Source organism: Protopterus annectens, chromosome 2.part1 (genome assembly GCF_019279795.1).
Source record: "Protopterus annectens isolate FY-2018-M chromosome 2.part1, PAN1.0, whole genome shotgun sequence".
Lineage (NCBI taxonomy): Eukaryota > Metazoa > Chordata > Ceratodontiformes > Protopteridae > Protopterus > Protopterus annectens.
The window spans coordinates 1,242,868,827-1,242,895,880 of record NC_056729.1 but is presented as its reverse complement, the minus strand read 5'-3'; the positions used below and the strand labels follow the sequence as shown (position 1 = coordinate 1,242,895,880).

Sequence of the window (27,054 nt, the reverse complement as noted above, 5' to 3'; positions counted from 1 at the left end):
GACACAAACAAACAAACAAAGTTGTGGTATTGTAGAATGCTATGCTTCCATGTGAATGACACTTATTTCAGTATTTAATGCTGCCTTTGTACTTTTTTCTTCAGATATGCATGCTTTGTAAGCCTAAAGGAAAATAGCAAAGGTAGTGTGCTCATGCAGTTTTCTCAGGAGACTATGCCCATCTGTGAACAAAATTGCATTCAGAGGGATGAGAAGAGCTTAAAAAGGAACATGAATAGAAATGGCAAAACCATGAGAAATAAGAGTCAAAATACATTCCTTAAAATGCGGTAAAAGAATGACCATGATAAGAAGTGTAAAAGTCACTATAAGAACTGTAATCCTACAGTTAGTTTGCTGTTATTCCTTTTAATGTTGGTACATGGCTCAGAGCAGAATAATTTCTGCATTCTGCTTTTCCTTGATTTGCCTGGAACAGCTTTCTAGTGGTCATGTCAGTGATGTATGATGCAAATGTAACTAATTCAGAAGCATTCCATGACTTTTTAGCTTTGGGCTGTGTTCCTTTGTTTAGAAGGCCTGGTTTAATTTGTATTTTTACATCTTTCTAAGAAGTTGGAAGGAATAGTGATTTGTATTGTATCTGAAAGCATTTTCATGATTCTGAGTATTACACTGACCATTTATTTTTTGCTGTGTGATGTTTTTGCTTATTGTAATTGCAGGTTTTTACCTCTCTGTATGTGTGTGTGTGTGTGTGTGTGTGTGTGTGTGTGTGTGTGTGTGTGTGTGTGTGTGTTTTAATATATATATATATATATATATATATATATGTATGTGTGTATCATTTTGTAAAAGGTGGCTTTGACTGAAGCACAAATGGCTGAACAAATGATTAGAGAGTACATTTGACTGAAAAGCCATTTCTTCAAAAGATGTAGAAGCATGTACATGATATTTATGCTGTCACTTTTGTTCATGGGAGTTGTTAGGGAGCATAATTTAGAAGATTTTGTGTGGATTGTAATGCCCACTGTCATGTTGTACCCCTAGATTTGTAGATTGTGTGCCAGCACTGATTCAAAGTGCTATGTTTTTCTTGCCTCTACTGGTGTGCAATGGTGGAGTTACAGTATATAGTTAAGGGGGTGCAGAGAGGCTTGTCCCCCTGCACAAAAAGTTTTTGTGGTGTGTATGTTGTGTAGCATGATTTCAATGAAATGTACTTTGTCATATTTCTTTCGACCTTTTGTGCTTCAGTCTACCTATCTTCAACAAAAATGATAGTCTGTATGTGTGTGTGCATGTGTGTATGTATATGTATATATATGTGCGTGTTTGTGTGTGTGTGTGTGTGTATGTATATATATATATATATATATATATATATATATATATATATATTTTTTTTTTTTTTTTTTTTTTCAGGGATCTCAGAAAATGAAAACACTTAATTTTTAAGTTTAGGGTTTGTTCTAAACCTAGGATATTTTCTTGTTTAGTTGTTTTCTCCGGGTTTGGAAAACATGACCTATGACCTTGGTCTTAACATGAACAGTGCATTCTTCATAGGCCAAGATATTTTGTAAAGTAAGCATGAAAAGTATGTTTCACTTTGGGGAGGCCTTTTTTTTAACAGTAAATCATAATATCTGGCTTTATTGACCAACTAAGCCACATTTGGTCTAACCCTTTCTTGTACAGCAGTTTTTATCGTTGAAATGACTAATGCTATGGTACCAACAAAGGTTCTGATTTTAGTGGCCAAAGGTTTCCATTGCTAAAATAAAGGCATGTGCCTCATTAGTTGATTGGCTGTATTTCAGAACACCTTCTGCATCTCAGTAGCATGCACACCTCTGCTGAATTTCACTGATGAGTTGAAGAAAGCTTCAGTCTTTCAGTGTTCTGCTGTAAGTATGTGCTTTCCCTTCAAAGGCAGTTAAAAGATGTACTTGGTGTGGACAGATAGCTGCCTGGTTGTTGGTTTTCCAGTATCACCTGTCGGTCAAAAGGGAATAATTTGTAGTTTGAATATTGGAGGGCTGACAGTCTTTGGTATAAGGGGAAAAATGCAGTCTTCCTGTCTTTTCTCTCTCTAGCAGCGAAGGACAGTTCTTATAGGTCTGTAAAGTAATAAGTACTTACTAGGCTGTTGGTCTGTGAGGATAGTTAAAAGCTTATCCCTGCATTCCTATGAAAATTTAAAAAAGATTCTTGTAATTTAAGTATGAATAACACAGAGAAGGGCAGATCATTCATATATTATCCCCTGTTGATAAGGGACAGGGGTGCTAAGCCAGGGGTGAATTTGCAGATTCTCATCCATTTGTCCATATTATGTTTGAATAGAGTTAGGGAAGTACTTTGCTTTATGTGCAGGGGAAAACAGTTGACAAAATGGCATTCTCTGTGACGCATGCCTGTCCCTCCAATATGTTCTATTTATGTTGCAGAAGAGATTAAGATCTTTTGAGTGGGAGAGTACATGCCACCATTGGACTTTGAAATTACATGGTCTGTTGCGGCTCTACATAAGACAGAGATTACCCCTCAGTAGTCTGTATAATACCGAGAAGGACAGGGCTTTCAAACCACCAGTGCAGTTTTTATGATTTAGGTCCTGAATTTTCTTGGTGAGAAAGCATTGTGGTCATTCAGATTACATTAAGTGTTTGGACGGGTGTATACTGCAGGGAGCATTATTCTCAATGATCATTCTAATAAGTGCCAAATACAGTGGAATGAACACATGTAGATGTCATACCTTTACTAATAAGCTGCATGATGAAAAAGGACTTTCCTACAGTAGTGGATACGTGGTTCAGAGGTAAGCACTAGGCTAGCTGCACTTGTTAGCCATTTCAAGCCTAGCCAGTTTTCCTCAGTGAGAATCAAACCTTGCACCATCTACGTGTGAGGTAAACACTTTAACCAATATGCCAACCCCTAACACAGTGATGATTGAAGGGGCAGCTTGTTCTCCATGTAGGTTCCCAGGTCCTGAAATTCATTGCTGCCTAATGTGATTCTGTTTCATCCTACTGACTTCTCTAGGAGTTAAATATTGCTCATTCATATTTGCTTTAATTCCAAAATCATGCTACATACAAGGTATTAGAGTATTTCATCATAATGCATGCATGATGGCAAACACAACTGTACTGATATTTGACCTCTGTCTGGTGCAGCTAAAGCGATATTGAAATATTATTTGCAAACCATGTATTTGTATAGTAATAATGTTCATATTTTTCTAAGTATCTCAACAATCAAGTGACGCAAACAGACCTGCTTAGCGGCATATGAAAAGCTCATGGCTGTATAAAGAAAATTCTGCTGGCAATATCTGTGCTGCTTGAATGGTTAATGAGATATTGTAAGTTATTTATACAGCCTTACGAAAATTAATATTTACTTTTTTATTGTGGCTTATAACTTTCAGTTTAACATTAAATCAAATAAATGCCACCACTGTAAAGATTACTTTGTACTGAATAGTTTGCCATTTACAGTTTTCTACTACCACTTATGGTTCTAGAGATATGAACATTTGTTTGGCCTGTTAGGTAACAACTTTGTTTTTTTTAAATGTTTAGGACACACCGATTGGAAATTTGAGTACAAATTCAAAAAAGCTGCCTTGTGGGGAATGAGTTTATTACAAGATCAGTTTTCAGGGATGCTTTGTCAAGTTGATAGTTACTGTACATCATGTTCCCCAAAACAGTCTTTTATATGTTTTGTGGCACTTAGTTTTAGTCCATGATTATGACACTATTTGTTTAGGAAAGACAAACTTAGGGGATCTTGGTGTCCACTGAAGAGGTTGATGACACCAATTTTACAGTCTGAAAATTTGGTCAGCCATAAATCCTTATTAGCTTTGACCTCCAAGAAATAAATGCTAAAGAGTGACCCAGGGACTGACCCCTGGGGTACATCACTAATCACACTTCTTTTGGGGACAATAGAGACACCTACCCTAATTTCCTAGGTTTTCTTTGTGAGGCATTTTCCTGTCCAATGAGTTACATTAGTTGGGAGAGTTTATGAACAGTACCTGACTTTCAGATTGTGTTGAACAAGTTTGTGAGGTGTAGTGATTTTCAGTCATCTAGTGCTTTAGTAACCTTCTTGAAGTCAACCAGTTTAAGTCGGCAGGATCTGCCCTTGACAAAACCGAACTGGCTTAGATCAAGAGTTTGTAGGCTGCCTATGTCCATATTTATTACTTTTATAATGATCCTGTCCATAGCTTAAAGATCAGTCTGGTCAGCTTTATGGGTGTATAATTACCTGGGTCCATTGATCCCATATCTTTGTGCAGGAGGATAACCATTACTGTTCACCATTTGTCTTGCACAAAGCCTGTTTGGAGGCTGATATTGAATAGCCTCTGTAGGGATTTTGGCAGGTCCTGTTTCAGGCTACCCAGTAGGCAGCCTGGTATATTATCTGCCTGCAGTAGAAGCAGCGTTCTTGACCTTGGAAAGGGCTTTGAAGATTTGCTCTTGAGAGATTTGGGAGGTATAGATGTGGGTAGTATGTCATCTGAGAATGTAGGGGAGCGGGGGAGATATATTTAGAGATAAATTTGCCTGCTAGTAGGTTAGCTATGTCCTCTGAGTTTGAATATATGATATCATTTACTCTTAGGTCTGTGCAGTGCTGGGCATTGTTTTTGAGGTTAGGTTTCTTACCCATTTAAAGATGGCCTTATGTTTGTCTTTTGCCTGGGTGACTATTTTTACGTCATGTCAAGCTTTTGGGGCAGCACAGTGTTGCCTCATAGCAAGAGATTGTCTGGTTCAGTTCTCAGCTGGGTTCCCTTTGTGGAGATTGCATGTCCTGTCTGTGTATGTGTGAGCTTTCTCCCAGTGCTCTGGTTTCCTCCCACGTCACAAAGATGTGCATTAGGTGGACTGGACACTCAAAATGGGCCATATGTGTGAGTGCTTGTGTGTGATATGGAAGGAATACCAAGGCAGGGATATTCACCTGGTGATGTGATCATTGGCTCTAGATTGTCACGGTTGATCTGACACCCAGACACCTTGTGTAACGATGGGAAAAGGGTGCTAAGGATTGATGGATGAATATATCTAGCTTTGGTTGATTTGATTGGGGATAGCAGTATCTTAAATGTAGCAAGAGCATTTTTGACAACTTGAGAGTTACATTTAGTACTGTGTGCAAAGAGTTTTTGTTTATTGTTGAGCATGTTTATAAACTTATATTAACATATGCATAGAATGTGGTGGTAATGGATTCCACATATGCAGTGGGGTAATCGAGATGGCAGGAGATGTTTAATTTAGCTTGATCATCACTCAGTTTTAGTAGATTAACCTTCACATAATCTATGAATACTGAGATATTTGAAGATGCTTCTGGCTTCAGTTGTATGATGAATGTGACTGACTGATTTATGTTTCAATATACTTCCAAATGACATAAATCAAGATAATCATTTATTGCAAAAGAAGAAAAGAAGTGGAGGAAAAGAAAGAAACCCAGATTTAAAAAAGCTTGTTTTTATAAAAATAAGTAACAAGTTCTTGTCAGGCTCTCTAAAATAGGATAATTCCAGATGTTCTTCATGTTTCACCGTTGCAGTCATTACATTTGGGTAATCCTGCTGGCAGGTTGCCCTCTGTCGGCCTGAATTCCAAAGTCCTGGGTCCTGCGTCAGCTGCTGTCACCCCTTCACTGACGGCAGGTCGTCGGGGGTATAAAAGAGGCAGCCAACGCCATTTTCTTTAGTCTTTCTTGCCGCGCGGTGCCCGAAGCAGAAGCAGTTCACAAGTGCCGGTCGGCCGACTCCTGAGATTTTCGTGTTCGAGTTTCAGATCCGAAGTCTTCAATAAAGCTAAGTACCCGTTGGGGAAACTTTTTTTTTCTTGCTCCAGACCGATGTCAGAAAAAGTTAATAATTGTATTTCTTGTGGAAAGTAAATACCTCATAAGGACTTTCATTCTTATTGTATTCCTTGCCTAGGCCCTGATCACAACGTTTCTGGTTGTCGGTTTTGTGCTAGATTTAACCAATGCACTATTAAGCGTCGGTATGATTTTGCTTTAAACTATTTTGGACACTGGTTTAATTATCCAGAATTGTCGTCGGATAGCCATCTGACTACCGGAGTTCACAAAAAACGCAAAGAAAAGGAGAGAGATCGACAACAGAGTCCCAAAACCGACAACTAAGTTTCTCCTAAGCCAGTCTCCGGTTCGCCGGTTCTCAGTGAGGCGCTTTTGCAGCCCCTGACGCTCACTACTTTAGAGTCGCAGGCCGCTACCGACTCCCACGTGGAGTCGGCCATGCCACTGGAAACTCAAGGTGTATTGGAGCCTCTTGATACTATTCCTTCAGATGGGTCCGGAGCCGCTGAGCAGGCACCGGCTTCTGCGGGTGTCTTCAGACCTAAACATCTTTACATAAATCGAGTTCAGCTTCAAAGGCAAAGACTAAAGCTCCTTCTAAAGCAAAGAAACAAACTCTAGAGCCACATGGACAGGCCTCTATGCCCAAAAAACAGATGCTCAAAATGGCCGAAGACTTGATTACCTTGATCAGGGGTTCCCATCCCCCTCCTGATAAAAGGTCTAGGCAAGAGACTGACTATGAATCTTCAGATCAGGTTTCTATTTCTTCTGATTTCTCTTCTGATCAGGAATATTCTCTTCCCCCCATGAGGATTCTGATGCTGAAGAATCTATACCTTCAGCTTCCCCTCCAGAGGACTGTTCTTTTGGGGAAACCTTGCATACCATGAGGGAGCATTTCCACTGGGAGAGCCAAGATTTTTCTGAATCTAAAAAGAGGCTCAGGGATTTCCTTTTACTACCTCAACACAGGGCACTAGCCATTCCACCAGTGTTAGACATTGTAGATGATGTGTTTTCGGAGTCTAGTCTTACCCCTGACTCCTTACCTCCAGCTCCTGTTAAGCCTGACAGATATTACAGGGTTCCTGACTCTCATGAATTCCTTTTTAAAAATCCTGCTGCAGACCCAGAAACTATTTCACAGGGTCCCAAAGGAGTTAAGGCTTCCACTGCAAAAAACCCTACCCCCTCTGACAGAGATTCTAGGGCACTGGATAGATGGGGAAAAAGGTTTACACATCTGCTACCGTGGCTATAAGGGCCTTAAACTGTCAGTTTCATATGCTCCAATATCAGCAACATATTATGGCATTGCTTAAACAGAAAATGTTATTAAACTCTGAATGTGCAGAAAACAAGGAAATGCAGGATTTATTGCATGCAGCTGAACAAGTTAGAAAGCATACTTTGCAATGTAGTTTGGATTCTTTGGAGGCCTCCTGCAGGGCCGCAGTTATGGGTTCTGTAATTAGGAGGCATGCTTGGTTAAAGGAACAAAATCTGCCTGATCATGTCAAAGTTAAATTATTAGATGCACCTTTACAGAATGATACTTTGTTTGGTGTTAAGGCAGAAGAAGTGTTAAAGAAAATGGAGGACAAAGCTAAATCTATGCAAACTGTCAAAGATTTTTTACAAGTACAGCCACCTAGGTTTAGTAGACACTGGCCTACAAAGAACTGGTCCTTTCCTGTGTCAGACAGACCTCAAAGGGGCAGATCCAGATGCCCTAGAGGCAGATCCCAGGCGCAAGGTTCATACAGGTCAAAGCAATGGGGTGCATCTACCTCCAAAGTTGGAGAGGACCAATCACAACCATACAGGAAACAGTCCCAATGACTTTCCCCTGCCTGCACCAAGCACTTATCTCCTGACAGCTCCCTTAGGGGGATAAGTAGCACTTTTTTCCCTCAAATTTGGCACATTATAACCCAGGACAAGTGGGTTCTAAATATCGTGTCACAAGGCTACAAGTTCCACTTCCATACCCTGCCAAAGACAAACAGCTGGCCAGATCTGCCAAAAAATCAAAGGGCAGAGGCACAAAAACAAGTCTCATCCCTCATGGACATGGGGGCCATTCAACAAGTACCAGAGCAAGAGCAGGGACAAGGATTTTATTCGACTGTTCCTGGTACCCAGAAAGAACAAGGCCTGGAGACCAATACTGGACCTATCTATTCTGAACACATTCCTGGATATACCAAAATTCAAGATGTTGACTTTGCAACAGCTTCTGCCCATGCTGGGCAAGAACGCTTGGCTTGTGACTCTAGACCTAAAAGAGGCATACCTGCATGTCCCTATCGGACAATCATGCAGAAGATACCTCAGATTCAAGGCTGGCTCAATGCATTACCAGTTCTCTGCACTGCCCTTTGGCTTATCTACTGCGCCCACGGTCTTTACAAAGTGACTGGCACCAGTAATTGCATTCTGCAGACAAAGAGGAATACAAATATATCCTTACTTGGATGACTGTCTAATTCAAGTAGATAACAAGGACATTCTTCTACAGCATCTGGCGTTTGTGAAAAGACTACTAACATGCCTAGGGTACACAGTCAATGAAAAGAAATCAAAACTAGTACCCTCTCAAGAGATAATATTCCTGGGTGCAAGCTTAAATAAAACTGCCCAGATGGTTTATCTCACGACAGACAAAGGCAACTGACTACCTATTTCAAAATGTGGCTAAAAAGGCCCAGTTATCTGCCAGAAAAATTCTGCAGGCTTTGGGATTCATGGCATCCTGCATCCTACTAATTCCATATGCAAGACTGAATTTGGAGTCAACATTGCCACAGCCTGGAAACAATGATTACTCTCATTCCCTGCCTGCAACAGGAGTTTTGATGGTGGCAAAGGTTTGTCACCCAAAACAAGGGACAGCCATTCATATTACCCCCAGCCAGGCGGACACTAACAATGGATGCATCAGATTATGCCTGAGTGAAAGTTTTTTTACATGTGATTCTTCCTCTTTAGACTGTGATGAAACAAATGCTTACTGTTTGATAGATACTGCAAAGGTACCAGCTAAAAGTACTTTTATTCTGCCTTTTAGACATGAGGGAATTTCACATTTTTCAGCGATGGTACATCATTCACTGGATAGTCTTTTTCTGAAATTTTGGAAAAATAAAAATGTCATAAATTATAATTTAAGTAAGAGTGGCAGGCTTTACAGAATTTGAGTAAAAGGAAAGATTTGGTCATTGAACCTTCAGATAAAGGTAATAAAATAGTGGTGCTACATTTTTTCTCATTATTTACAAATGTGTATGAACCATTTGAATTTGAGAGAAGTGTATAAAATATCTAGTATTGCAGAATATGAACAAGCTGTGATAAGTTTCAAATATATTATAATAAAAGGCTACAGACTTGGCTATCTGTCTAAAAAGGATATAGATGTTAAATTTAACACAGCTAATTGTAATATGGCTAAATTTTATCGTTTACCCAAGGTGCATAAAGATTTAGTAAATCCACTAGGTCGCCCTATAGTGGCAGCTAGTAAATATTTCTTACATAATATTGGAATTATGTTGCATTGTTATTTATCTAAATTTGTAACCACTTTGGATTCTTATATAAAGGACTCTTGATTTTTTTTAGATAAGATTATATATGTACCATGGGAGAAAGACTGTTATTGGATTGTATTGGATGTTAAGAGCTTCTATACAAGTATCAAACTTTCAGTAGGTATAGATGCTCTTGAATTTTTGGGGGGAAATAGTCCAGTGTCAAACTGTTATTGAACTACTTTCTTTTAGTTTAGTTAATAATTTTTTTGAATTTAATCAGGTAATATACCAGCAAATACAAGGTACAGCTATGGGGGCACCTTTTGCCCCTATGTATGCCAGTTTGGTTATGGGCTATTTTGAAATTATTTTTTTGTATAGGTTAGATTTTTTTAATAAGTATGTAGTTCATTATTTTAGATTTATAGATTTAATTTTTTTATGTAAGGGAGGTATGGAGTTTATAACAGATTTTGTTAATTTGCTAAATTCCAATCAGGTTTAATATTTGAAGGTTTACAAAGTGGAGATTCGGTTGTTTTTTTGGATCTAATATTGAAAGGTAATAATGAAGAAGGAAAAATTAAAACAAGCATACATAGAAAATTTGGTGATGGACACTTTCTGGACGGACATAATTGTCATCCGAACCATATTCTGAACTCTTTGCCTTATGGGGAATTAAGAGTTAGTAGGTTATGTAATGAGTCTGATATTTTAGAGAGAGAAATTCTTAATTCTTGTCAGATGTTTAGAAATAGGGGATATACTATAGAAGTTATTAGAAAAGCTATGTTCCCCGGGAATATATATAAAAAATAAAAATGAATATAGTAATAATTCATTGCAAAAAATAACAAATCAAACAGGAAATAAGATTTATTTTGTCACTTCATATAATGTACTTTCTGACTATATTATAGCGGTTATAAAATATTACTGGTCCTTCCTGACAAAAGGAAGATATAAATTAAATAATGTATGGCATTCTCCTTTGATTTCATTTAAGAGGGGTCGTAATTTAACATATATGCTAGTTCATGCAAGTTTTTCTTTACCGAGTATCAATATGAGCCATAAAATTATAAGGGTAGGTACTTGGGCATGTGGAAATTGTTCAGTTTGTCCATATGTAGTTAAATATTTTGACAAAATTAATGGTATAAAATATAAACCAGTAACAGAGTATACTTGTAATGCAGTGGGCATTATTTATGCTCTCAAATGTCCATGCCAATCTGTTTTACATTGGAGAGAGCAAGAGGTCTTTTAAGGTTAGACTGCAAGGACATATTCGAGATATTAAGAATAAAAAATTAGAAAGCCCTGTAGCTTCCCATTTTAATGAAATGCATGGGGGGGGGCTTATGTGAATTTAAAAGGCTGCATTTTAGAACAAGTCACAGCAACAAATGCAATTAGTTTAAAAAGTAAGTTATTGTCTAAAGAAGCAGTCTTAATTTTAAAGTATAATACTTTTAACTCCTGGTGGACTAAACCAGGAATGTAATTGGAAATTTTTATTGTAAAGTGCTAATAGAATTAGCTAATTCTTTTATTGGTTGATTTATAGTAATTGATGTATGTTTATAAGAGACGTTTTTTCTCTGTTTGTATTATCTCCTGGAAGGCTTATGCCGAGGTGCTAGAGAGGTTTTTTTGTGCTTTTATTAAAGGATATATTACTGGTTTTGTCGTTTGGAATAATTTTGTTCTAAATCTGTGGTTTGGGAATCATGCAGAAGATACCTCAGATTCAAGGCTGGCTCAATGCATTACCAATTCTCTGCACTGCACTTTGGCTTATTAACTGCGCCCAGGGTCTTTACAAAGTGCCTGGCACCAGTAATTGCATTCTACAGACAAAGAGGAATACAGATATATCCTTACTTGGACGACTGTCTAATTCAAGCAGAGAACAAGGACATTCTTCTACAGCATCTGGCGTTTGTGAAAAGACTACTAACATTCCTAGGGTACACAGTCAATCAAAACTAGTACCCTCTCAAGAGATAATACTCCTGGGTGCAAGCTTAAATACAACTGCCCAGATGGCTTATCTCACGCCAGACAAACAAAGGCAACTGACTACCTGTTTCAAAATGTTGGGAACAAAGGCCCAGTCATCTGCCAGAAAAATTCTGCAGGCTTTGGGCTTCATGGCATCCTGCTAATTCCATATGCAAGACTGTATATGAGGAAACTTCAGTGGTACCTAAAAAGTGTTTGGACTCAACATTGCCACAGCCTGGAAACAAATTCCCTGCCTGCAACAGGAGTTCTGATAGTGGGCAAAGGTTTGTCACCAAAACAAGGGACAGCCATTCATATTACCCCCAGCCAGGCGGACACTAACAACGGATGCATCAGATTATGCCTGGGGGGCCCACATGGCAGGAAGATGCATTCAGGGCACATGGTCCTCAAACCAAATGCATCTACCTATCAGGCAAAAAGAGATGCCAGCTGTTCAAAATGCCCTGACAGCCTTCAAGGACCTACTTCATCCGGGACAACTACTGTTAACGACTGACAACACCATGGTCATGTGGTACATAAACAAGCAGGGGGGCACACATTCTTAACCCCTTTGCAGACTAGCTATGACTTTGTGGGACACAGCATTGACTTACCAAGTACATCTGCAGGCACAATTCCTGCCAGGAAGGGAAAATACTCTGGCAGACTAACTAAGCAGAAACCTCATGGATCCCCACGAGTGGCAGCTGGACCCACAAGTCTTCAGCATGATAACAAGGAAATGGGGATGCCCGGACATAGATCTATTTGCCTCCCTTCACAACTGTCAACTAAAAAGATTCTGCACAAGGACTTATCACAGACAAGCATGGAAAGTGGACGCCCTATCAGTATATGCTTTCCCCCACTGCCTCTCCTCCCCAAGGTACTCCTAAATAAAGGTCAGACAGGAGAAGCCAAAGATGATACTGATTGCCACAGACTGGCCCCACCAGTACATATATCCAATCCTAAGGAACTTGTCTCAATGCCCAACTTGGACCTTACCTCAAATACCTCATCTACTGTCCCAGCAAAACAATCAGATCCTGCATAGCCAACTCAGGACTTGAAGCCTGGCATCATGGCGGATAATGTAGTCCTACAAAACACACCTCTCAGTAAAGCTGTGATGGATGTCAATTTGGAAGCCAGAAGGCCTAGTACTAGAAAATCGTATGCTGGAAAATGTAAGAGATTCTGTGCTTGGAACCAGGCACAAGGAACTGATACAGCTGTGCCAAATATTCCTCAGATTTTGCAATACTTAACTGAGATGCTGGACGAAGGCCTATCTTTTTCAATTCATGCCTCTGCCATTTCGGCTCATTACAATACAGAGCCACCAATCTTTTCTCATCCCTTATTAAAGCAGTACCTCAGAGAAGCCAAAAATATAAGGCCTCCGAGGAGATCACCAATGCCTGCATAGGACCTCAACTATGTCTTGGAAAAACTCACCCTGCCTCCTTTTGAACCAGCTGCTACTGCCAAACTCACCCTGCCTCTTTTTGAACCAGCTGCTACTGCCGATATAAAGTTTTTTATTTTGGGAAAACAGGTCTGCTCCTAGCAATAACTTCTGCAAGACGAGTTTCAGAGCTACAGGCACTCATGGCCGTGGAACCTTTTATCATTTTTTTATCCAGACAGGGTCTCTGAGGACAAACCCAACATTTATGCCTAAGGTGGTGTCCAGTGTGGCTCTTAACCAAACTATTCATCTGCCAACATTTTATCCAAGTCCACAGAACAAGGGGGAGAGAATTCTGCATTCTTTGGACGTACACAGACCGCTTAGATTCTACTTGGACAGAACCAAAGTTTTCAGAAAGACCGAGCAATTACTAGTGACATATGCTGCAGGATCACAAGGAAAGGCTATCTCAAAGCAGACCATTTCAAAGTGGATAGGCCACTGCATTAATTTCTGCTACTTACACCATGGCAAGCCAGTGCCTAAGGGCATTAGGCCACATTCAACCAGAGCTGCAGCCACTTCAGCAGCCTTTCTCAGGGGAGTACCAACCAAGGACATTTTAGAGGCTGCTACTTGAGTTCAGTGCACACCTTTACAAAGCACTATCATCTGCCACTCTACTCTAAATCCAGGGCAGGCTTTGCCACTGCAGTTCTGCAGGGCCTCATAGCCGCTCCTAATGCTGTTTAGCTCTAGCCTCCCAACCATAGTTTTGGGACTCTACCCAAATGTAATGACTGCAACAGTAAAACACGAAGAACATAGTACAGTTGTGTACACTTACCATAAATGTAGATGTTCGAGTGTATTCACTGTTCATAGGTTGATACTAGGCTATCTGCCCTAGGGCATTTACAAGCCTAGCCAGAGTGTGTTTAGCTTTCGCCACCCTTCTTACATTCCAAACTAAAAAATAAACCAATAAAACAAAAAAATAACGGCACCAACTGCAGTCAGGATAAACGTTCTTACAAACTTCTTTACTTAGTAAGCGCTTTCATGCAGATACTCTCCGCACTTCTTCAGACAACTATACACACAAGTATTGCAGCTTATATAATCACATTCATAATTAAGTCATTAAACAATTAACTACAATTGATTTAAAGTGAATCAAATTTTCACAATTTAAACAAATACAATACTAAAATCTATTCAAAAGATTCAATATCTAAACATTTTTTGCATATATAGTACTAAAATTATATACAAATACCAACACCATACTATAAATGTGAAATACATAAAAATGCTTATTCACAAAAAATGATTTTTATGTACTTTTTTTGGAAAAAATACTTTCATTGTTTAATGTATGTTATATAAATATAATAAAAAATTAACTTAAAGTTTCCTGATGTTATAAATCATTAAAACAGGTTTTTTCCAAAAAAAGTACATAAAAATCAAAAATCATTTTTTGTGAATAAGCATTTTTATGTATTTCACATTTATAGTATGGTGTTGGTATTTGTATATAATTTTAGTACTATATATGCAAAAAATGTTTAGATATTGAATCTTTTGAATAGATTTTAGTATTGTATTTGTTTAAATTGTGAAAATTTGATTCACTTTAAATCAATTGTAGTTAATTGTTTAATGACTTAATTATGAATGTGATTATATAAGCTGCAATACTTGTGTGTATAGTTGTCTGAAGAAGTGCGGAGAGTATCTGCATGAAAGCGCTTACTAAGTAAAGAAGTTTGTAAGAACGTTTATCCTGACTGCAGTTGGTGCCGTTACCCTTCTTACATTAGTTGACTGTGCCTCTGTATAGTAGGTCACAGAAGATATCCCATTTAAGGTTAGTTTACTGTGCCTCTGTCTAGCAGTGACACAGAAGAGATCCCAGGGGTAAATTTACGATCTCCCATCCAAATGTCAAGATTCGTCTTGAAGAGGGTCATTGAGGGGCTCTGTCTGACATGGATTGGGATTTTGTTACAGAGTGAGGGGAGCCTCTGGGATATGAATCTGTCCCTCCAGCATGTTCTATTTATTTCTGTGCTGAGGTTTAAGTCACTGGAGCGTGTAGTTCTGATGGATTTGGATTTCTTGAGGTGGAGCATGTCCATTAATTCTGGGTTGGACATGGCTTTATACGTCAGGCACAGATCGCCTCTGAGTAGGCGGTAAGCAACTGAGTAGAGCTGGAGTTTCTTTAGCCTAACTGCGTAGGGCATCTGTTTGAGTCCCTTGATCCTCTTGGTGAGGTACTTTTGGGGTCTTTCTAGTTGTAGCAGGTGTCGGGTAAGGTACATCCCAAACTGGGCATTGTATTCAATTATGGTCCTGATGAGTGATGAGTAGAGGGGCACAATGACCTCGCTTGATCTAGATGTAAACCCCTTCGTGATCAGGTGGGCTATATAGAATGTCTTTCTAACCACTTTGCAATCTGTCCTTTGACAATCACATTGCCAATCTACTAGGGTCCCCAAATCCCTAATTACTTCTTCCGTACTTAATGGATTACCACCTATGTGGTAATTTGTGGGCACTTTGTTTTTCCCAGAGGGGATGACTATGCACTTTTTGGCATTTAGCTTTAGGCCATGGCTCTGGCACCACTTATCCGTCTCTGTGAGACCTTTTTGGAGGATGCTTGTCAGCCGGCGAGTCGATTATGGCCCCCAGTTTGCAGTCATCTGCAAAATTTGTCAGCCATAGTCCTCCTGTGTTAGCCTGTACCTCAGAGAAATATATACCGAACAAGAGAGGTCCCAGGACTGAGCCTTGTGGGACACAACTTGTAACTAGTTTAGAGTCTGACATGGCACCTGCAATTCTGACCATGTGGGTTCTATCCCTAAGCCAGTTTGCAACCCATCTTGTGACATAGGGGTTGATATTTAAGCTGGTGAGCTTATTTATGATGCTCGAGTGGGGTATTGTGTCGAAGGCTTTTGCAAGGTCAAGTTAGGCTGTGTGGACTACCTTCCCTTCGTCTATGGCCTTGGTGACTGTTTCAAAGAAATTGACAAGGTTCAAGAGGCAAGATCTGCCCTTAACAAAGCCGAATTGGGTAGGATCCAGTGTTTGGAGGTTCCCAATGTCTTTGTTTATGATTTCCATGATGATATGCTCCATAGCTTTGCAGACCAGGCTAGTTAGGCTTATAGGGCGATAGTTTCCGGGGTCCATTGTGGCACCACCTTTATGGAGTTGGGACCACTGTTGCTGTACACCATTCTTTGGGTACATATCCTGTTGTAAGGCTGAGACTGAACAGTGATTTTAAGTGAGGGTTCAGTTCTTCTTGGAGCTCATGTAAAACGCAGCCCGGGACACCGTCCGGTCCCATTGATGCTGTGTTTTTTGCTTTGGAGAGGGCAGCTCTCACCTGTGCATCTGTGATGTCAGGGAGGCTACACTCTGTTAGGATAGCCATTTGCTCATTTGGGGGGGAGGGGGGGGAGAAGTTTGCACTGAACCTGTCTGCCAGGGTGTTGGCAATGTCTGTGGGTTCAGTGTATTTTTGTCATTTTGCACTAACTCAGAGCATATCTGGGAGTTTCCACCCAGGTTTCTGACATAACTAAAGAAAGCCTTGTGATTATCTTTAGCGTCTTGTGCAATTTTTCTTTCGAAGCTAGCCTTAGATAATTTTATGAGGGATCGTAGTTTCTTGCTAGTACTGATCAGAGTTGCCTTACCTTTCAGGGATTTTGCTCTATCATGTAGTAGCTTCCTCCTTCTGTTGTACAGCATATTTATGGCTGGGGTCCACCAGACAGGTCTCCTGCCTTTGGAGGAGTGTGTCTTGGTTTTATTTGGGATAGCACGATCCATGCATTCTTGTAGGTATCCATAGAATGCGTTTGTAAAGGATTCTGCGGTTTGGGCCGTATTTCCACTGGCCCTGGGTCTTTGAAGGATTCCACCTCGGTTTTGAGAAGTGGGAAGTTTGCTTTTGAGAAGTTTTTGACCGTGGTTTACTTTGCTGGGGGTGGGGATGTGATATGGATGTCTGTAGTGATTAATTTATGGTCAGATCTTACCAATGAGGGGTATACCTTTGGTACGGAACATAGAGTCCCCATGTTGGTGATCAGGTCCAATATGTTTTCCCCTCTTGTGGGAGTGGTGACCAGTTGTTCCATAGCATTTGAGTTTATAAATTCTAGGAACCATTGGGCTAGGGTGTTGGGGCTTGAGTAGTGATTCCAGTCTATGTTTGGGTAGTTAGTCACCCAATATAATGGTGTTTGGAAAGACCTTCATATTCTCCAGTGTCTTCAGGAAAGCCGAGTGGGGTTCCTGAGTTTGGGAGGGTGGTCTGTAGCAGGCTACAAACTGCAAGGCAGTTTTGCCCACTGTTAGTTGCACATGGATGGTCTCAGATGCTTCGTGCAGTGCCACTAGCGTGGAGGTATGGGTATCTTTGATGAATATGGATACTCCCTCTCCTCTTGTGGTTTGGTCCGAGTTTTGGGGCCGAAAAGCATGGTATGGGGTATAGCCTGGTAGTGCTGGGGTGCTCTTGGGAGTCTTGAAACAGGTTTCTGTTACTGCACAGATATCGATATTCTCTATACTAAGGAGAGCCTAGAGTGTGTGCATCTTGAGGTTTAGACTTCTGGCGTTGAGCAGCATTACCCTTAGTTTCTTTTTCCTTGTGTTGTTTAAGGAGGTGGGTTTGTCTTTTGAGCCTTGCATAAAAAAGGCACTATGGGGGTGGCAAGAGCCTTGGCTAGTATTCGAAAACCCAGGGGTGACAGGTGCAAGCCATCCCTAGCGAAGCAACATGGCTTGTCAAGCATGTCATCCCAGGCTGACAGACACTGGATCCCCTTTGAGTGACACCAATACTTTATCCAATTGTTGAAATTGATCATTTTGTCTTTATACTGTGGTATCATTCTTGGTGAGGGTAAGATGCTACTCAAGGTCAGGGTCATACCAGCCTGGGCCACATGATCATGGGGAGATACGTCTTGGGTCATTCACACCAGCATGGACAATGACTGATTCATATTTGTACTTGCTTTGGAGTGACCTGAGTGCTTGTGTTATGTGATGGATCCTGGCACCCGACAGGCAGCTTACAGTGACCTTCTCCTTGTTCAGCCTGGTGAGAGGGACGTCAGTGTGTCTGACAATAGTCACCTATTAGAAGTGTACTAGGTGTGTTGTTTAGCCTTAAGGGCTGTGACTGTGTGGCACATTGACTTTGTGAACTATGTGATAAGTGGGTATTCTTGTGGGGTAGTAGTTGCTTGGATGTCTGCTTTGGAGGTCTCTGTTGCTTAGGCAGATTTTTATTTAGAGCCTCCGAGTATGTTTTTGTGTGTTTGTGTTTGGTTTGCTGTTGCGATAGGTCTATGTGAGACTGGATTTGTGGTGTGTGTGATTACCTTCTCCTCCAGACTGACCGTGCCAGTACTATGTTGAGAGAGCTCAGCCTCCAGTTTGGCTTTATAGTTGCATCTCTCACATATATTTGAGCTTGTTGGGAAGAGGAGAGGGTGGTCTGTGTACATAAGGCAGTTGTAACATTGCCTCAAGATTCCCATATTCACCAGCTGGACTGGAGAGTAAACCTGAAACTGACTTTTGGACATGCCAGAATAGTATAAGGAATTCCTTTTTGACTTGATCAAAAAGGACCAATAGAGAGCCAAGTACTTAAAGGGAGTATAAGAGGGTGTAGTGCTTTAGTTTATTAGTGCTTACTTATAAGACACTTATCCTAGCTACTGCTGGGTTTTAGAAGAAGGAAAATAGAGTGCTTAGTTTGAGATTTGGAACAGTTCTAAGGGAAAAAGTGAAGAGCAGACTTTGTGGACCCGGGAATAGTTTAAACCTGATTAAGTGGCGCTGCCCGATGCTGTGTTATGCGCAAAAACGTACAAAAGAGGGTTTTAAGAGAGGGGAGATCAAGGAGTTTGGAATTGACCCAAAATGGCCAATAAAACTACAGTTTCTAGGCAGTAACTACTCCGACAGGGGCAGGCAGGCTGTTCAGTGTTTACCACTGCCACTGACGAACACAGAGACTTCCCTTTCGCCCAAGCAAGCAGTGGCCTCCAAGAAACTTACAAACCATTCAGAACAGCAAATCTGTAACTGAACTTTTTTTTAAATTTCAGAAAGTGGGAAAAAAGCAAGATTTTTTGTTTTTTTGTTTTGTTTAAAGATAGCAGAGATACACAAGTAGCAACAAGTTAGAACAGTGCAATAAATGACCCCACACTTGAGTGTTAGGCCAGAGACAGGTAAAATGCAAGTTTAAAAAAAAAAACGATTTTAAAATAAGTGCAACACAGGAAATGCAGTAAACGGGCTCTAGATGTGTTCTAAATACAGTTCCTAATACAGATATCAAGTTTAGCAAGCTGGAAAACGCCAAAAAGTAGGCGGCAATGCAGAAATCTTAACAAATAATCTGAAGAAAAATACTTAATCTCAAAAGTGGCTCCTTTCTTCTCTCAGCATTTTCTCCTCTTGGTGGGTGCTTCACCAACAGCCAACAAGTCTGAAAAGACGCCAAAACCACTAGGCAATCGGGTTTTAAGAGAGGGGGATCAAGAAGTTTGGAATTGATCCAAAATGGCCAATAAAACTACAGTTTCTAGGCAGTAACCACTCCCACAGGGGCAGGCAGGCTGTTCAGTGTTTACCACTGCCACTGATGAACACAAAGACTTCCCTTTAGCCCAAGCAAGCAATGGCCTCCAAGAAACTTACAAACAGTTCAGAACAGCAAACAGTTGCAGTCCAGGTTACCCACCCGCCATCCCCCTTTCTTCTCATAGAACCTAACTTTCCTTCTCTGATTTATACAACCTATGTGGTGTATTTGCTTGGTGATGAAGGTAAAGTTTATATTGGTGCATGTATTTTTATATATATAAATTCTGGCTACCCTTTTAGGGGGCACCTGACATCTGGGGCAAGAAAGACTAAAGAAAATGGCGTCTGCTGCCTCTTTTATACCCCTGATGACCTGACGTCAGGGGAGAGGCGACAGCAGCCGATGCAGGTCCCAGGACTTTGGAATTCAGGCTGACTGAGGGCAACCTACCAGCAGGATTACCCAAATGTAATTACTGCAACAGTGAATACACTCTAACATCTACATTTATGGTAAGTGTACACAACTGTACTTTCTATGGCTGTCAGTTGTAGTTTTTCAGAGATGGTTACAGAACCTTTCAAAGACACTGATGTTGGTTCATATACAACTGAGTTAAAGGCACCATCACTGTACATTTCCAATTCTGAACTGACTGGAACTGTACGTTTGAGAGGTTCAGCAACAGGGCTCGGAGTGTATTTTGGTGGAAGTTGCAGAGAGAGTCCTACACTATTTGTTTAAAACAGCAGGTGGCACCAACTCTCTACTAAGCTTCAGCCTTTTTTTCATTTAGTGATTGATCACAAGTTGTTTACATGGGAATGGTAAGTTATGGAGGAGGCCTCAACTCGGCAGCAGCTGATAAAGGTATGACAGTGTACTTATGTTCCACAATCACAGCATTGCTGTTTTTTTTTTAAAAATAGAGAAATGGTAGTCTTTGCTGTTAATAACCAGCACCAAGTTCTTCTTTTGACTGTTCCCCTTAGGGGTCGCCACAGCAGATAATCTGTTTCAATTTCTTCTTGTCCTGTGCGTCTTGCTGTGTCACACCAACCACCTGCATGTCCTCTCTCACTACATCCATAAATTTTAAATTGGGTCTTCCTCCTTTCCTCTTACCTGGCAGCTCCATCCTTAGCACCCTTTTCCCAATATACCCAGCATCCCTCCTCAGCACATGTCCAAACCAACACAATCTCGCCTCTCTGGCTTTGTCTCCAAACCGTCCAACCTGAGCTGACCCTCTTAATATACTGATTCCTAATCCTCTCCATCCTTGTCACACCCATTGCAAATCTTATCATTTTTAACTCTGCCACCTCCAGCTCTGACTCCTGCCTTTTTGTCAATGCCACCGTGTCCAAACCATATAACATAGCTGGTCTCACTACCCTCTTATAGACCTTCCCTTTCACTCTTACTGGTACCTGTCTGTCACAAATCACTCCTGACATTCTTCTCCACCCTGCCTGTACTCTCTTCTTTGCCTCTCTTCCACACTCCCCATTACTCTGAACTATTGATTCCAAGTATTTAAATGCATCCACCTTCGCCAGCTCTACTCCTTGCATCCTCACCATTCCTCCTCAAACACACACACACTCTCACACACACACTCTCACACACACACACTCTCACACACACACACTCTCACACACACACACTCTCACACACACACACACACACACACACAGCATATCTCCACCTCTCCAGGGTTTCCCCACCCTGATGTCCTTCATGGATGCATCTGCAGTCATAACAACTGGGTTGTCTTGTCGTCAGGCAGCCCTTCAGTCGGCCGGATTCCAAAGTCCGGGTCCGGCTTCGCTGATGTCGACTTCACCCGGCGTCATCTCTGTTGGTCTTGGTATAAAAGCATCAGCCGACGCCATTTTCCTCAGTCTTTCTTGCCGTGGCGCCAGCAGAAGCTGTTCGCAAGTGCCGGTCGGTCGGATCCAGAGATTACTTCTACCGAATACTACTTCGAAGACTTCTAAAGCTAAGTACCCCGTTGGGGACTCTTTCTTGCCTCAGCCGATGTCAGACACACACACACACACACACACACACACACACACACACACACACAGCATATCTCCACCTCTCCAGGGTTTCCCCACCCTGTTCTGTACTCTCACTACAGATAATGTCATCCACAAACATCATAGTCCATGGGGGACTCCTGTCTGATCTCGTCTGTTAACCTATCCATCACCATTGCAAATAAGAAGGCACCAAGTACCACATGGAAATGTTCTCTTAAAAAGTTGTAATTTATTTAACAAATAATATAGCAAATAAACTTTAACTTTCTGAGACTTCATCAGAATTATAAATTAAATACATTTTTTTAGGAGAACATTGTCTATGATACTGTTGCTGGTTCTTGCTATTTTGCTTCACATACTTCTGTAACGTTAGTGTTGATCTTTGCTGTTACCTGCAAAAGGTACATTAAGAGAAAGTCACCTTTGACATTGTCTGCTAAGAGAAGAAGATTTCTGTATGTGATAGACAGATGCATCTCTAAAATATATTCACATCACTAGGGGCTTTCCAATATTTTGGCTGCCCCTCAGAGGATATTACCTTTTGTAGAAACCGTTAATTGTACAGGAGAGCATTTTGAGTGGCTGTCTGGGGAACCTTCTCTCAAAACGAAATATTTAGAGAAAATGCTGCTCAAATAGACAGAGTAGTCCATTCCACTATTTAGACATTTAAGGGGTGTTAAGCAGATTACCCACACCCTGTTATTGAGGTTCTTGCATTGAAAAGGGCTGACAGAATGGTGTACCCACTATCAGGCAAAACCTGTGCAGCAGTCTGAAAGCAGACCCAACAACAGTCTCCCTCCTCCAGCAGAGGAAGGCCATTCTTGTTGCTTACTTGCATATTGACAGAAAACCATGATTGACAGTTGCAGCAAAAAAGTATATACTTCCGTTAATTTATCCACATAATCTTTGAACTGTCTAGCAGATATGGCTAGATACCAAAGTTCTGTACTTAACAAAATACCTGAACGTGTTCAACATTTATTTTAAGGAGACAAAGTTAAACTAGACAGGTTGACCTCTTCAGATAAGATTGGAGCATGCATATTCTTAGGTTAACTTATGATGCAGTAGATGTTTCACCTGTTATATCTACCCTCCAGGTTGTGTTGAGGAAGATATGCATAGCTGAGAACTGAATCTTACCCAGAAGAGGTTAAGTCTCGTTGTTACACACCCCCATATCAAATGTGCTGTTTTGAAAACCTGCAGATACATTTTAGGGGTTCTGAAAAGAAAGGGTAACAAAAAATTGGACTGCAGTCAATCTATTTTATAAATTGACCTCCATTTCACTAGGAGCTTCATACAAAAGACCCCTTCTTGGGAGCAGATTAAAAGCATGCAGTCCCCGTTTACTCTTACTTCAAGGAAAAGCTCTGTTTCAGTAGAGATCTTCGTGACTTCTGCCACCATGTACCTTTGTCCCTTTCCCAATACTTCTCAGAAGCAGTCTCCTGGTAGAGTGGTGTTTTTGTAAGGGGGCTTGGACAAGAAACCTATAACTCTTATTCAGCATTGTCTGAAATTTCTTTGTAGTGCTTGTTTATTTTATTTACAAGTTGCTAAAGGTGACCAGTAGGGCCTTTTTCCATTCATACCCTTGTTGCACAAGTCAAGGTGACAGAACAAGCAACATATAAACTTGCAATAGAGAGACAGCAGGATAATTAGACTGGACAGATTGAGGTATTGTGGATAATGAGTTAAAATGAATATGAGAAGATATCTTGAAGGTGTGAATTCAGCACATTGCAAACTGGATTAACGGAGCACAGAAAACAATACAATTTGAATTATATAACTGCATGTAAACAAGTACAAGTGACGTGGTAGTTTTTTTTTTTGGTTTAGAAACTGCTTGAGAAGCATTTCTTGAAACTAAGTACAGTAATGCACTTTTTAATTTCATTGTAAAAGAAACTCCACCATAGAGGACCTAAAGTCTTAAAAAGAACAGTTGCATGCTTGAAAAGGCATTTTCATTTTATTTATTTATTTGCAGCTTGACTACTGATCTGAGAAATCTAGTAATAGAGTGTCTGAAGTTGTTAATCCTTCTTCCTATTAGTCACTGATGGGTTCGGTTCTGAGTCGGCCTTATACCAAGCTTGCGTGCACCAACAACTCTCAAGCTAAGCTGCTACCCACAATGCCCTTCACTCAGTTACCTCAGATCTTGTTTGCCGCACAGCCATATAGCAGCGTTTCACTGAGCTCTCCAGCTAAGTGATTTATCTTTCTAAATTTACAAGTTTTTGTGGAATTTGTTCCTGTTAGTTACTAGTTTTTTGGTATCTTTCTACACTCCTCTCTACCCACAGGTATCCCTTTCGTACCATTGTTGGTATTGGCCCTTCTACCCTTGTGGTATCCCAATAGCATTGTTGGTATTTCCTCTTTTCTTCACTTTCCTCACTGTTTCCCTTTTTGTGTGAGTGTTCGCTATTATGTCTGAGAAGAAGGGGACTATGGGGTTTAAACACTGCTCTTCTTGCAGTGGTAAACTCCCGAATACCGACCTTCATGAAGAGTGTGTGTACTGTTTGAGGGTTCCACATTTGTTGGCAAAACCTCCATGTGATATTTGTGCCAACTTCAGTCAGCGGACACTGAATGAGAGACATAAGAAATTGATCCTTAAGGGCCTGCTTTCTCCGCCTTTTTTGGAAGCTATTTCTGTGATGGAGGTCTCATCCCCTCCTTGTGTGGACAAGAAACGTCCTCGCTCTGATCCCCCTTCGGCTAGTGACAGGGGTAAAAGCCATAAGCACAAGGCCCATATGTCTTCCTCTGAGCACCATACTGCATCATCAGTTCCGACCACCTCTGTTCCGAGTTCGGCTCCAGTGATGCATACTGAGGTCGCCTCATCGGCACCTACCCTGGCCCCGATGACTACGGTGCCAACTACAACCTCGGTTCCAACCAAATTGTCTGCCTCTATCTCGGCACCGACATCTCCTATCTCTATTCCGGTGTCGGTTCTGACAACAACTTGGGAGCCGTTCTTAACCTCCACCCCAACTGTGACCTCTGCTCCGAGCCCATTCTCGTCTCCAACCATTCCTTTGTTGCCGGTTTCTAAGCTGGAATAGTCAGTGCCATTCTGTAATACACCACGGACCCAGTACTTGTCTGTGGACCTGTTTGCCGGACAGGCCTGCAGCCCCTTTTTGGACCGACCTGATTTCCCCTCAGGGTCATCTGTAAGATCCACCAGGAGACTTTCAGAATTGGATGTGATGCACCTTTTTGACCAGCTGCTGACTGCTAGGGGAATTTCAAATTTTCCTAGACCCCATCCCACTCCGGGCTTTGGGTCTATTACACCTGCGACCCCTACATACTCTCCTCCCTTGGATCCCTCTGTTCCATGGCTCATATTTATTTATTTATTATTTCCAGTTTGATTACCGGGTAGGTCCACTGGGCCCTGGGGACCCGTTTTTAGTGGAGGCTCGGGGAGAAAAGCTCCAAAAATACAAATACAAATTACAAATTACAAAATATGAAAAAATATAAGTGATACATTGAGGTGACCAGTTTTTACAATAGGAACATTCATTATTACAAAATAGTTAAATACAACTTCACTAAGGTTATTCTAAAAAGGTTATACATTTGTAAAGCTGTTGTTAGAGTAATTTGAGAAAATGCATTATATAAGCACATAAGCACATTTTAAAAAGGCTATACATTTATAAAGCTATTCTTATAGCGTAATTTGAAAAAATGCATTATATAAGCACATAGAGAAGAGAGTTAAGAAAATCTATTTTTACAGTATTTACACAAGGGGGTTCAAAGATAAATAATTGTAGGACATTTTGAGAACAAGGGTACATTCCAAGTGGGATATCAATGTGTTCTTGGATAATTTTTAGGTGGGGTAGACTATATGCACTGCCTCACCTTTTTACATTCTAGGTAGGATATCAGTGTATTCTTGTATAGTTTTAGGTAGGGTGAAGACAGGAGCATTTCCACTTAATGGACAGATGTTTGAAAAGCTGAGTTTTGAAATTTTCAGAGTTTGATCTTGTTCTTAAAGAGGAAGGGAGAGAGTTCCAAGTCTTGCCAATAGTGAAGGAGAAGAGAAGTTGGCCAGCTGGACTTTTAGGTTTATTGATAGCAATCCGGTTTTGATGTTCGGATCTGAGAGTTCTATTGGGGATGTATGGTGGAAGGATGTTAGCTAGGGCAGGACAGTTAGATGGCTGAAATATAGGAGTGTGCGCTGTGGTGACCTGCAGATAGTTTAGGTAGTTTGGTAGTTCTAGCCAATTTAGGGATTGAAGGGAAAGGCAGTGATGGGTGGAATTGTTACAGTTGGAGGCAAATTTAGAGATTTTGTTGTAGCAGCTTTCTAGTTTGGAGGTGATAGAGGATGACAAGTTGGTTAGGAGAGGAGTTCCATATAATAATGAGGGCAAAATGTAGGTAGTGGCCAAAGTGTGCCTGGTGGAGTGAGAGAAAACGATTATTCCTATATCCAAAATCCAAAAGTTCTGTGCTATGACTAAAGTCCCACCAAACAGCAAACAGCAAAATCCAAAAAGAGAAAAGAATGGCAGGACACTGCTGGATTAACTCCTTCTTTATTAAAACAACCAAAACAGCCAAGGATAAGCGCTTTCGGGTATGGTACCCTTCATCAGATAAAAAGGAACAAACATTACCATTATTTTAAATTCAAAGCCAACCAATCAGCAATCAATAAACTAACCGCCTTTTTTGTAGGGCGGGTTTCAAAGGAACCATGTCATTTAACCCTGGGCTCCTATGAGCCCTCAGCTCCAAGATCCATTTAGATTCAAGGGATTCTGTCAACAACCTTATATCCCCTCCCCTATTATTTAACCTTATGTTAACCACAGCCCTAAAGCTGAAAGTGTGTGTGGAGTGCTGTTCAATGTGCCTATAAAGAGCATTATGCACATTTTTATTTCTAATATTGGAAAGATGCTGTAGAATTCTGATTTTAAACATATTATCGGTCTTCCCAACATAATATGCTGTGCAATGTTCACATGTAGCCAAATAAACTATGTGACAAGTCCTGCAAGTAGCCCTTGCCTTAAGGTGGTACAATTTTCCAGTAACAGGATGCTTAAAAGTTGCATTCTTATTGATGGACGGACAGGCTTTACATAAGCCACAGGGAGCACTGCCTGGGCTATCCTTAAATGAATTGGATGTAGTAAAAGCCCTTTCAGTGCAAAGGATGTCCTTTAAATTCTTATTTCTCTTGTATCCAAAACTGGGTCTAGTTCCTATTAAGCCCTTTAACTTATTGTCACTTCTTAAGATGTTCCAGTTGTTAAAGACTATATTTTTTATATCTTTGGTATTACTACTATAGGTGACAAACAACTTGGGTTCCCTTTTTGTATATCTCTGTGGAACTTTGGCCTTAGCTTCAGCATGCTCTTGTCTGATCCATGGTTTATATTTACTATCCCTTTTCTGCCTACTATCATTAATGACCTCACAGATCATCCCTCATTGTATCCTCTGTCC

The 27,054-nt window shown here is 40.7% G+C and overlaps 1 protein-coding gene across 1 annotated transcript in view; it reads left to right on the top strand.

The window, feature by feature from the left end:
- MTMR9 (myotubularin related protein 9) overlaps positions 1-27,054 on the top strand; it is a 721,174-nt gene that overhangs the window by 212,608 nt on the left and 481,512 nt on the right. The window lies entirely within an intron of this gene.